The sequence below is a fragment of the Pinus tabuliformis genome, chromosome 1_2 (genome assembly GCF_031772625.1).
Source record: "Pinus tabuliformis cultivar Carrire ecotype Pingquan chromosome 1_2, CPIR1, whole genome shotgun sequence".
NCBI classification, from domain to species: Eukaryota; Viridiplantae; Streptophyta; class Pinopsida; order Pinales; family Pinaceae; genus Pinus; species Pinus tabuliformis.
Window position 1 is genome coordinate 961,939,958 of NC_142298.1, and position 11,903 is coordinate 961,951,860.

Sequence of the window (11,903 nt, forward strand, 5' to 3'; positions counted from 1 at the left end):
AGATAACTTGACTAGAGACCTTTATATAGGTGTATCGCATTTCAGAAGCATCAAATCAAAACATGTTATGCAAACTCTACTTGTTTAATTTTATTTTGCCAGATAATTCCAGGTGGAACACTAACCCTTTCATTGGGGACATTCAACTTCATGCATTTATTTCCTATAACAACCTCATCAAATGGAAGAGGGCTTCAAAATTTTATGGTAATACAAAGATAGAGGCCCCACTAATGGTGAGGGAAGAGTATTCCCTGCATGGGTTGGTAATCAATGAAATGGACATACTTAAGGAAGACGATGGAGATTCTGCTACTATCAAAACTAATCAGAGATAAGAAATTATTGAATACCACAAAATGGCTAGAACCTATTCAGTGGAGGCACTCATGGTAACACAGGATGCCTGAGAAGGTTTACCTACAGTTCTTTGAGAAAATCACCCAATGGGTTATCCCTATTTCTACATGGAATTGAATAATTCATCCTTCTATACATACTTGGTTCTCAAACATGGAAGTAGGTGGGTGGGAGTCCGGTTTCACTTCCCCCTACTTTGGTGCCCAACTAGGTCTTACAAGACTCCCATTCATTGAGACGAGGAGGAAGAGCAATTAAACTGGACGGTCATGGACAAGACCTTAGGATACTACAATAACAAAGAATTAGGTCTCCCACTCATTGGGATGAGGAGGAAGATTGATCAAACTAGACAACCATGGGCAAGACCTTAGGATACTAAAATACTAGGGAATTCAGTCACCGAGCTTACAACTGGGGTGACCTTCATGTTAGCATCCTTGAATCATAATGAGGTTGCATGGGAACATGCAACCAAACAAATTGAGGGGAGATGTTGGGTTCCTCCTGTGACAGTATTTTTGTTCATGAACTACCCAAATTTTCCCATAAAACCCTATCATTGTCATTTCTAATCTATCCAGACTACATATTTCGCTATAGGTATTGTTATGTTTGTTATTACACCTAGACTTTTCTATGTAAAAAATAAATAACTAAAAATATTGACTGAAAGTAGCATATGGATGTGTGTGGCTTGAATAAGATTATATATATATATATATATATATATATATATATATATATATATATATATATATATATATATATATATATATATATATATATATATATATTAAGTGTGGTTTATAATAAGTGGTTCGAGCTACTGATTCGGGATTGAAGTGTTTTGTTACATGACTACATATGGTCTTATGTGCCTTAGCTATTTATCGACAAGGTGCCACTCGAAGGTTTTTATGAACTATCATTTTGATCCAAGATTACTTGCCTTGATGGATGTTCCTTGCATTACAAGAGTGTCCAAAGATTGAAGCATATTGCTAAAACTTTATAGTCAGCTTCCCAATGGCATATTAGCATAATCATTTTGACTAAAGAATGTAAACTTGGCTACAGTTAGTTCTCTGGTGGCATATCGGTAGAATTCTATTTGCAAAAAAAATTGACAAAGACCTTGGGCCTTAGTCATGGTTAGTTTTCAATTGCACACATTTATAAGCATGTTTGAGTGCCAACAAGGCAAGCCTACAGTTTGAATTATCGGCACAAGTTACAAAGGAATTGGTTTTAGTCTAATGGAAATCCTATTAATTGATCTATGAGGATTTCAGGATGATAACATTGTTAGCAGCTCTTGTGAAGATTCCTTAAACGAATTCTAGTTTATTTCAAGAAACCAGTTACTCGGTGTTGTACAGAGTATTTTGAGATCTTGATAACTAGCACTTATCTTGAGTTGTTATAACTGTGGAAGAAAATAATATTACAGTCGAAATAATTATTCTCATTCATTCATAGGTCGCAGATATTAGTGTGTTCGATCTGGAGGTTCATCAAACCACCTAAAGTTGTGTCTCTCAAGGATAAATTTAGTTTGAATTAGTTGAATCATGCCTAAGAACTGAAGCTTCACTGTAACTATTCACTCTATTTATCCTTAATTAGTTAGCTAAGTTGAGATCGAACCCTTGGTGTATTTATTTTAGACTTTTGTGAACTTTATATAAGGAGAAGAGTGCCCAGAGCACAGGGACGACTGTTATTTCTATCATTTAATCTCTTAGACTTAATATTAATTTGTTGTGTTTTGGGTGATCGGAAAAGGTCTACTGACTGATATTTGTGTCTTGCTATGATATGTGTTGATAATCATTTGTTTCCATTGTTTTTTATTGAGTAGTTAAAAGTGTTAGGGCACTGACCGAGCCTTGAGTTGGGCTCACTCAAGGGGTAGTCGCGTGCCATATCCCTTGTTTTTTTGCTTAGTTGCTTTATCTTATTTGCATAGTTGTTTCGATTACATGGTAATCACTTCAATAGTTTAAATGAGAATTGATAACCCTCTTGTCTACTATCCTTACGAATATAGTCATGTGGTGTTTCATTTCTCGATTCATATATATGTATGGTTGCATGAAATTCAACAACGCACTTTTGTTATTATTATTTTATTTATGAAATTTGTTTTATGTGTTAGCTAGTTTAAAGTATTGTGAAGCATTTTCCCTTTTGGTTTGTTTAAGAAAAGGATTGGTGATAATTTCATTTTAAAGAAATTATAAAATACCAACTTCTACAGAATTGGTAATTAAAATAATTCATATTGTTTTATAACTTTGGGACTACATTGAGCTTACCCTTTAAAGATTATTGGGTAATTGAGGAGCCACTAAGCTTGAAGTTAAAGAGTAGGATCCTTTTAATGAAACGACCAACCCTCATGCATTTAGTATAGATCATTTAATAAGTGAAATTTTTTTTCATCTATGCATACTACATCGAATGCATCATAAGTATACTAACCTAGTTGACAATTAAAAAATGGTGTATAAATCATAATATTTAAACATCAATAAAACACTCATCAATTACCAACATCTCACATTGCAAAAAGAATCGACTCCCATCACTGTTGGCTGACAACCATTCGCATGAAATCAGATTGAATCATATCACCACCAAGGTGTATTACACTCTATACGTAGGATAGTGTAGCCACAAGTGCCTCATTTGCACGTCTAGTTTCGTTGGCTCCTGAACTCAAGGGGTACGCATAGTAGATTAGGTAGCTTTGAAGTGACCTAGGATTGGTAGCATGTAGGAACTAGTACATTAAGCCACCCAATCCACTATACCCAAATAAATTGCATAATGCACCATCGAATACATGATCACATAGATCCTTTTTCCAATCGCAGACAATCCTCACACCAGGTTCCACTCCATAGGAGCGTTGAGAGATGAGGGCAAGCAAGGGGGATGGGAGGGTGCAAGGGTGACCATGAGCGAGAAGGTAGGAATAGAGAGATAAGGAAAGGGCATGGTAATTTCAGGAATTTTCCCCTCCTTTTGATTAATTGTTTTTCTTTAATTTTTTTATATTATATTATTTTTTATGTTTTTTTAAATTTATTATTATTATTATTATTGTATATTTAAAAGGAAAAAATTATAATTATATGTCTTTTATTCATTTATTTAAATAATGTATTTTCAAAACAAAACAAAAATATTATTGTTTTATGAATAAATTTTTAATTCATTTTATTATTAATATTTCATTTTTTATTATTTTTTTTAAGAGTGGGAGTGAGTATTAGAGGTGGATTTCAAATTTAAACCAAATAAAGGATGGTGTTATTGGTAATACCATATTTCAATTGAGAGATTGAGTTTATGATTTTTGTTGTAATATTAAGGGATATTAGTTGTGTTTCTAAGTATGACTTTTTAAATCAAGGTATTTTTTAAAAATTCAAATATTATGCCTATGTATAGTATTATAGGTGACTATTCTCATTCGAAAAATCATACTTACATAATGTAGGTGAATATTCAATGGAAAACACGTAATTTACAATATATGAAAAAATAAGTGATTCTTTAACTAAAGGGTGAATTTTTTTTCATAAATAATAGTCAATTTGTGAAATTTTGCCCTAAAAAATTCCATGTTTTAAACTAGTAAAAGAAAATGGTTTTTTTAACTTAGCATCACTTTTCAATTTGAGATAAAATTGTATAATTTTAATTGAAATGGTATTAGTTGTTAAGGCCATTGTTTCAAACAAATAGTAATTTTAACCCCGAAAGTAGTAAAAATAATAATTTAAAATAAATGAATAAATAATCATTAATAATAGTACCTTTTTATTCAAGGGTTGTTTCTAAGGTGGTTAACAACAATATGAGTTTTTAATATCATGATTATAAAAAGTTGTATGTTTAACCATTTTTTTTTAAGTGATACTAGTAGCACTACTTTTCGCTTTGAGGGTTGTTTTCGTGATTTTAATTTAAAAAATTGTGTATGTAATAGAGTTCTAATTTTGAGATTATAATTATTTTCAAGTCAATAACTATGTTCTGAGGTATTGCTAACAAGTTAACACTAATTTGTGGTACAATATAGACAGCATTAATTACTTTATTTTACAATTAACGCTATCATTACCACACACTAGTAAGTGCATAATCATCCACAACATATATATTTTCTTCCTCCGCAAGAAATAGCGAGAGAATTAAACCAACACAACCCAAAAATTATGCAATAAATAGAAGAATAACTCAACACTAGAGTAATGCAACTATTGAAGAGAGATCAACCAAGCAAAGTGCAACCCTAGAGAGAAGGTGAATCAAAGAACAAGTGTACCAGAGATGAAAACAAATCCAAACATAAGGGAGTCCAACATTTGATAAGTTCCCTTATGCAAATATTTATTAAAAATGAAAACGATTTAATACATTATATGAACTACAAATAGCAGTTGAGTTTATAGACATGGCTCAATAGTTAGGGCACTTTCTCCAACAAGGGTTATGAACCTATAGGTACAAAGATGGCCTTAGCTATATGTAGAAATATAATAGTGATTACAATATTTCTCTGGTTAGATCAAATCCTCCATCTATGTCCTGATGATGAACCACAGTGGGTGGTTTGAAACGTCGACCCCAAAAAAAGAATGATGTGATTATTCCACAAGAGACAATTCAAATATAGAAATTACCATTTTTAATGATCCTCCCCTAAAGTGTTTATTTAATTCTAAGTGCAATGTAGTCTAACACTTAATTCCTCTTATTGACAATTACTTGTGAAAAATAGATGTCCTCTTATTACTTCCTTATTTCTTCTTCATCAAGCTATTATACATTTGTTCAAATAGAGATCACAATGAAACAATAAACACCAGAAACTAGGCCAATGGCTGGGGCAAAACCCATAAGGGGAAAACCCAACAATCCTGCCCTTATAGAATCAGATCAAAATGAGAGATATCCAATCCAATACCAATACCAAACTGCCACCAAGACACCAGGTCAAACCCTCCTCCAAGTCACCTCCAAAAGTCAAAGTCAACACTAGTCAAACTACTTCAAATCTAGACAAATTTCAGAATTTTGGGTTTGCAACTAGGGTCGAATTTCGACTTTTAATCACCTCGAAAAATTTCAACTCTTTCCACAGAAAAAATAGTCCTCTCACATGTTTGAATGCAATAGTCAAAGATCCGGCCAACGAGGGAATATTCTTCTTTTTTTTACTTGTCTTCTTTTTCCTTTGACTTGGCTTCTTCTTCTCCTTCGCTAGGTTCAAACATGCTTCTTGAATGATGATGACATGAACTTCAAAGGGTTCCAAACTTGTATTTTATATATAGTTGTCCAAAAGGGTCAAACAGGTGCCACTTGGAGGGCTAGGTTGACTATCCAAGGAGGGTCGACTTGGTCATCTTGTGGAATTATGACTCATACTAAAAATTCAAATTCTCTTTCTTTTAAATGTCCAAATGGGACATGACATAAATAAATTTTCTTTTGACTCAAAATAAATTCCTTTTTACTCTAGCATGAAGAACATGCTTGACAAATTATAATAAATACATTAATGATAAATATACATTATGAAGATTGAACCTAGTTACAACTTCAACACACCCTCTTAACTAGGGAGGTATTCATAATGATGCATCGAGATATTCTCAAGTTGATATTCCTATAAGAAAGGATCTAGATTGATAAGCAATGATATAAACATCATCATGACCAGTATTGTTAAATTACCAAGGCGTTGACAAGTAAGCTCTATCTCTCCACTAAATTAGAGCACAATGTTGGGAGGAATTCAATAGGACACCACACAACTACCTTTGAGGGACATACTCCACTTAGGCTCACCAATGTATGTCCTCCATAGGACCATTTCTTACTTGTCACAAGGAAATGTTGGTCCACCAGACCATTCTTAAACCAGGTCAATGTACTTGACTTAAGTTGTTAGTCTTAATCGATCACAGTACATGACACAAGAATTTTAGTCCTTGATGCTTATCCAATCTACCATTTTCCCTATCCTGGTCCATGTACTTAACTTAGGGTGTTATTCATGGTCATAGCACGTGACACAAGGAGAAAATAGATGTCCATCTTCATTCCCTCTCAACCTGGGAGGAATTATCCCTAATCATAAGCTTGTTTCAAAAGTAATCAAGCTTCCTTGCATCAACTACCTGTTCATCCATAGAAACTTTTTGTAGCTTCTAGGCTCCTATCTGCACCATATCTCAAATCATAATGTGCTTCGACCTTCCATTAAAAAACAAGTTCTCTGAAAATCTTCAACAATCTTCATATTTCTTTGATTATTACAAAATATTATGGTTGAATCCAACACGCCTTCAAATAGACCATCAAACATTTTACATAGGCAAACTAGTTCATGGCTAACTACGCACACTACCATATATTGTGCATCTTTTCTCATCATCGGCATTGTCAGCCCAATCAATGTACCTTTGAATTAAATTTATCAACTAATCAATCAATTATCAATACAATGATGGATCAACAATATCACGACTCCCCAAGTTTTGCTAATAGAGGTTTCCATAGGTATACAATCCATCATGTTGAAATTCTGGAGGATATTGATCATATGCTTCCCTTGACCAAGGTAAGTTTCATCAGTTTTTTGCCAAGTCCCAAGTAGTTGTGAATCGATCCAAGATTCTCCATGTCACATTCTACTTCCAACTACCTTTGAAGGAAATACCTTTTCATTTAACTTTATGAGTTCTTTGAATCATTTAATTGATCAAAAGTATGAGTTCTTCTATAATCATGAGTCTCGTATTTCCATATCCTTCACAAATCTGGGAAAACTCTTCCAACTAAGATATGAATTACTTTTATTTAACGAGAGAAACTTCTCAAATCTTGCTTTCATATTTCCATCTATTGCATGCTATATCTTGACTTCTTTAACAAAATCATACTTCAAACTTCCTGCTTCTCATATATTCAGGAACGTCCTCTTATTCTTCTATGTCCTTCCAGTTCTTTCATTTGTTGTCTAGGCATCCCTCGTTATTGACTTGAAAAACTTTGTTTGAATCAGTCAATTTTGATAGTATCACTAGCTCATTCTTTGATGTATATGTTCAATTTGATGTCTCATCAAAAATCAACCCCTTCTAGATGGAAGAATCTTCAAAAAAAATGCTTTTAAATTTCTATGTTATGAACAAATTTCATATACGCAGTAGAATACTTAGAACGTATGAAATTTATAAATATCCATGATAGGACAAATATTTTTATATAAGAACGTATAGAAGATATGAGATATGATATGATGATTCAATTTTTACAATTAAGGGCCCACTTATATACCTTGGCAGGTGCCCCTTCATACATGGTCATATCCTTAAAGACATGTCTCTTCTATACTAACCACTATTTAATTATTCAGTATATATATATATATATATATATATATATATATATATATATATATATATATATATATATATATATATCTATATATATATAAAGAGAGAGAGAGAGAGAGAGAGAGATAATTTCTATATATATTATATTCATAGCATTGCCCTCATCTTCAAAAAGTTTTGTGCTCAAAGCTTATTGTTGACAAGGCATGTCATCTATTTCTTGTCTTGTAATCTATTTGCACCTTTACAAAATGGAGTTATCATCTTCGTTGATACAAGATTATAGGATCCTCTGAGTGATAAACAAAATTGTCACTTTGAGAAGGGATCTAACCATCCTAAATCAATCTTTTGTTGAATCTTGCGACTACTAGATATTTCGTGCGAATTTTTATCACAAGATTGAATTGCACTGACATTAGTAGTCTTTGGAACATAAGTTTGTGTTGATGCCCCGAAAATCGTTGCAACAACATTGGGGAAACCACCCGGTCTGGACCTTAGTGCAGCTCCTTTTCCGTTTGGAATAGTGGTTCCGACTGGGGATAATGGGACCAGTTTCCCAAGAATTATAAGTAAACGGGATGGATGAGTGACTTATGACATAGGATGGTAATAAGCGAACAGCTAAACTATAAGCGAAATGTAATAACTATAATCTAATCCCGGGACTTATCACTTGGTAAAGCGTAGCGTTTGATGATCTGTGCTTTAAGGCAGGCATATAGATGACTCTAACACTTAAGCATAGATGTTTAAACCATTTAAAATTGCTCTGCATAATTAGTTATGCAGAGCGATTATAGCGAATTACTACACTTAATCGTTTATATCATTGATACATGCATGGGTGAAAGAGATAACAAATCACCAAAACATTCAATAGTGAAATGAAATGAAGATTCGTTGTTATATCGTATACATGCATTCAACAATAGCAAAGATAATAACACAGCAATTCATATAATAAGAAAGAACACAGATACAGATAATAGTACCATGTAAGCTGCTCGATCAATCCAGTATATTAATCACTATGTCGCAGTCCTTCCTTCAAATCAGAAAGCATTCCAAACAACAGACAGTCGTGCACAATTGTGTAAAACAGCCTTCTAATCAAAATTAAGAACCGTTGGTCGAGTTTCACAAAAGAATATAGACTGAAGCACAATAGTGCAAACTTCAGCCTTTAAGTCTATTACAAAATTTTACGACCCTTTCCAAAACAATGAAAGGGTCTATAAATACTATACTAATCTAAATATCTAAACAACTGAAAAGCTATTAAATTGGCATCAATAAATGTTTTTTTCCATCTTTCTTGGCGATCTGGCAGTTGGCGGCAATGCTTCATTCGGTGGGTTCTTTGCCTTTACTCCTTAGCTGACATATCGCCAGCATTGGCTCTACTTCCGGTGGAGTGTTGAGACGTGAAGTTAGCTGGGCATCATATGTAGCATCCTGAATGTCGGGGATCAGGCATCCGAGGGCATCTGTTAAACACTTGAGAGCAGACCTTTGAGTATGTGGCTTGACTAGAAAGAGCCAATATGCATCAGAGGTTAAAGTATTTACTCCGGTAATTAACTTCCTCTGTTCCTCCAAGCCATGATAACTTGCTTGTTCAAGCATATCTGTTGTTGTTATGCTTCCAGGTGTGCACTTGGAGATCATGTTTGCCAAATAAAGTGTATCATTGACTAGGTCGATCATATTGCTGGCAATTATTTTACACCTGGAAGCCGCCCTTTCTGCTTTCATTACCTGAGTGTTCCATTCTATGAAGAGTATGTCCTTGTACGCTTCATGGATTCGGGACAAATTCGCCGCTTTCCCTTCTTCAGTGTCTTGCCACTCAAGATAATCGGATATGGCTTCTTCGGCCTGATCTAGCTCATTTCTGGCCTTCTCTATTTGCTCACACACTGTTGTAGATATTTCGCATAATGGCTCAGCCTTAGCAAGTTGTTGACATAGAAGTCTGATCTGAGACAGTAATGCGCTATTTATTTGAGTTGCCTCTGCTCTGAAAACTTTCACATTCTGTGTGCTCTTGATACCTTCGAGCTGTGCTGATAGTTGAGCTATTCGCTCATCTTTCGATTTCATCATCAGCTCATTTGATGCTTTCAACTATGACAATGCCTCCGACAATTCTTTTGCCTTCTGAGTTTCACTTTGGTCTATCCTTTGTCTTTCAATTTGCAGTTGTTGGGTTAACAAATTGTTTTCCTGTTGTTGAGCCAGCAACTGCTCTTCCACCTGTGCTGCTTTGTTTTTCGCTTCAATTACCTCTGCCTGTAATGCATATATTTCATGGTCCTTAGTCTTCAACAGAAGACTTACCTCCGATGCTTTGTCGATAGTTGCTGCAGAATAAGCTCCCGCGAATTGAGACAGCTTTGTTAGATCATCGGAGGGATCCAAATCCTCCTTCCAGACCATATTGCCCGTGACTGTTTGCTCAGGAAAGATAGAAGGTTGATCAAGCCTTCGTCTTTTCTTAGAGCGCTTAATAACAGCTCTATGCTTTGGGCTGTAGAAAATATCCAGGGGAGGAATTTCTTCCACCTGGAGAACAATTTGATCGGAAGGGTCCTTATTGATTACCTCGACATCCTGTGAAATGGGTGGGCCGCTGGTTCCTCCTAGAACCTAAGAAGAAGTGGTATCGGGCGCATCGCTTGTTTTAGAGGTGTCTGTGTCTTTGGAGCCTTCCTTACCACTGATAATGGAATCGAATTGGTTCCATTGTTTAATCAATTCAGGATCGGTGGAGGTTTGCTTATGTTGCTCTGTAGGGGCTTTGCTCCGTTCTTTTTCTTGTTCTAACTTCTGTTGTTCTTCAAGTGCTTTTCGCTGCTGCTCCTCTTGCGCTTTCCGCTGCTGCTCCTCTTGCGCTTTCCGCTGCTGCTCCTCTAATTCCTTTTTCTGCCTATCTGCCAGTTCTTTCTTTAGTTTCTCTTCTTCCTTCTTCTTCCTCTGCTCTTGATCCTTCTGTGCCTTTTGCTGCCTTTCTATCTGCTCCTTTTTCTGCCTCTCTGCTTGCTCTTTTCTTTGCTTCTCAGCCTGCAGCTTCTTCTGCCTTTCCTCCTGTTGTTTATCCTGTTCTTTAGTTGTAACAGGAGGTGGATGTATCTGTTTCCGACCAGGCTCGCTTGAGGAAGACGTTGGGGTTGTGGATAATAAATCTAGAGGCAAAGTTTGCAACCTCTGCTCCCTAAGTTTATTAAACTCAGTCAACGCCTCATCGTTGTATTTCATTCTGGCAAGCTGTTTGGTTTCACTTATTGTATCGGCACCTGCGAACAGGTCATCAAACATATCCTCTTGATGATCAACTTTTGTTAATTTTGCTTGTTCTAGGGCAGTGTAGGCAGTTTGCTTTGGATCATAGAGTTTGTTTGGGATAGTGGCCAGGGATAAAGTTTGGAGTTTTGTCGCTTCTTTTTCTGCATGCTTGTAATTAAGCAGAGTAAAAACCCCAATTCTTAAAGGAAAAGAGGGCCAACCTCTCTTCTTCTCCTCTTTGAGAGTTTGTGTGACACTCTCGGCCATAATCTGGTAGCAAATTTCCCGGGCTAACAGTTTGTCTAGGATATATAAAGGGAGGACATGCGGCCTAGCCTTACTCCCAAAAACTCTGATATAGGTGAAATGCTCTTCCCCGAACCAACTTGCTACGGCTGGTAAGTCAAAAGAAGCTTCATAGGAAATTCTGGGAATGGGTTAGTCATAAATAGAATAGTAAATGGGCACCATGAAACCATTACAAACTTGGTACAAATGGTCCTTGTAAGAGGACTTCCACAATTTCTGATGGTATAAATGAATGGGTGTTGGATCTTGGGTGGTCCATCTCCAACCGAGGACAGGAAACTCAGAATTAAAACACAGGATATCCATAATGTAAGCAGTATAATAAAATGGCGGGATTTTCCTTTCAGTGACTATAGTTTTGGCTCTAAATTCACGAATAGCTACGACCAACTTATCAGAAAGAATAGTGGCCCAATCCATAATTATACTATTGATAGCCGCTTCCATTAGGGGAACCATGTCAATATTGATATTAACGGAGTCATGTAATCCCCACAATCTACACATCATAATCCCCGC